The sequence below is a fragment of the Microtus pennsylvanicus genome, chromosome 6 (assembly GCF_037038515.1).
Source record: "Microtus pennsylvanicus isolate mMicPen1 chromosome 6, mMicPen1.hap1, whole genome shotgun sequence".
In the NCBI taxonomy this organism is placed as follows: domain Eukaryota; kingdom Metazoa; phylum Chordata; class Mammalia; order Rodentia; family Cricetidae; genus Microtus; species Microtus pennsylvanicus.
In genome coordinates this window covers 60,323,156-60,325,202 of record NC_134584.1, presented here as the reverse complement: position 1 = coordinate 60,325,202, position 2,047 = coordinate 60,323,156, and the positions used below count along the sequence as shown (strand labels likewise).

The 2,047-nt window shown below is 40.9% G+C and overlaps 1 pseudogene; it reads left to right on the top strand.

Annotated features, from left to right (window-relative positions):
• The first annotated feature begins 468 nt into the window (after positions 1-468).
• On the top strand, positions 469-1,625 carry LOC142852033 (serine/arginine-rich splicing factor 3 pseudogene; annotated as a pseudogene).
• Positions 1,626-2,047: the final 422 nt, after the last annotated feature.

Below are 2,047 nucleotides of genomic sequence, written 5' to 3'. Positions count from 1 at the left end.
AATGCCAATATTTAAATGTTTTAAAAATAGTCTGTGGTGTTTTCATAAAACAGAACATTTCTATTCTGTCAGCACTCTAATTTCAATGTATTTATAGAAGGCTTATTTAGCCTTAAGCCCAACTTAACAGGAAGGATCATCTTGCAGATACCACGATTTTTGCTAAGTCACGAACTCAGACATGGCTGGTCTACCACTCTCAGTCACACACCCTTCAATACTCTTGGATGGAAATTATTTTTCTAAATTATAAGAATTTCACAAGGGCAGGTGACACAGAAACAATTCTCTTGTTCCAGTTTCTTCTGCCCATGTGTGAATGGGTGTGCAGTCCCAGACAAAGGTGACTCTCCCATTTCCCTGTGCAGATTAATGCTAGCCAATGACTTGTTAATACGAGCTTTTACAAAATTAAATGGATCCGCCATTTCGTGGACGCCAGGACATTGAGAGCATCTGCGGAAGCAGATCGAGAGGGTGCCGGTGGGCCTCGTCGGAGTGTTAGGATTTGAACTGCGGTTCTCGAACCCAGGATCTCGAAATGCATCGTGATTCCTGTCCATTAGATTGTAAGGTGTATGTAGGTAATCTTGGAAACAATGGGAACAAGACTGAATTAGAACAGGCATTTGGCTATTATGGACCGCTCCGAAGTGTGTGGGTTGCTCGAAACCCTCCTGGCTTTGCTTTCATTGAATTTGAGGATCCCCGAGATGCCGCTGACGCTGTCCGAGAGCTAGATGGAAGAACACTATGTGGCTGCCCAGTAAGAGTGGAGCTGTCCAATGGTGAGAAAAGAAATCGGAATCGTGGCCCCCCTCCCTCTTGGGGTCTTCGCCCTCGAGATGATTACCGTAGGAGGAGTCCTCCACCTCGGCGAAGATCTCCAAGAAGGAGAAGCTTCTCTCGAAGCCGGAGCAGGTCACTTTCTAGAGATAGGAGAAGAGAGAGGTCTCTGTCTCGTGAGAGAAACCACAAGCCGTCTCGATCTTTCTCTAGGTCTCGTAGCCGATCTAGGTCAAATGAAAGGAAGTAGAAGACCAGTTTGCAAAAGAAGTGGTGTACAGGAAGTAACTTCATTTGACAGGAGTATGTACAGGAAATTCAAGTTTTGTTTGAGACTTCATAAGCTTGGTGCGTTTTTAAGATGTTTTAGCTGTTCATGTTCCCTTAAGCAATATTGAATTTGCTTTGAACTTTAGTTTTTCATAGACTGAAATAAACCTAGATCCTGCCCAGTTAAAGTGTGATGTACTAATGATAAACCACTGATGGAAATTGAAAAAACTAGTTTCTTAGCTGGATTACAGTCGGGAGCTGTGGGTGAAATGATAAGCAGTCTGTAAAAGCTGCTGTTAACACAAGTTAACAGGGAAAGGGTGGGAACTGCACTCTGAAGACTTTCAAAGAGGTTCCTCACTGATTGCTATCTATGGAGGAAGCTGTTTGTAACATTCTTTATTTGGAAATGGAAGACTAAGTTACCAGTTGGTTTAAGGGTACATTGTAGAGCTGAACCTTTGAGTTACTGTGCAAGATTTTTTTTTTCATGCTGTCATTTGTAATATGTTTGTGAGAATCCTTGGGATTAAAGTTTTGGTTACAAATTGTTGTTTAACTTGAAAGCCTGTTTTTCCTTACACACTCAAATCTGTGAGCTTGGTATCAAGTCCAAGTATAACATTCCTATTGGAAGCCATACTTATATTTTCTTGTAAAGTGCTTTTGGATTAATAAAATACTCGCCTAATTGTGTAGTAGTCAGTTGAGCAAAACCACTGATACCATTGTTATCCCTGGGAAAGCATTTGGTTACCCAGTTCTTTCTTTGTAAGAAACATAACTGAGAGGCACTGGATTAGTGAAGAATTTTTTTCCCCCTTTGGCTGCCACCTAACTAAGATTTAGAAGTTCAAGCCAATTCAAGATCATGTCACTAACATTGTAAAGTAGCACCAGTGTGGTATTGTAACTCTAAGTTCCCATAAAAAGTAGCTTTTATCTTCAGCATGAAAACATTCAACAAAGCTTAAAAATTGATTTCATT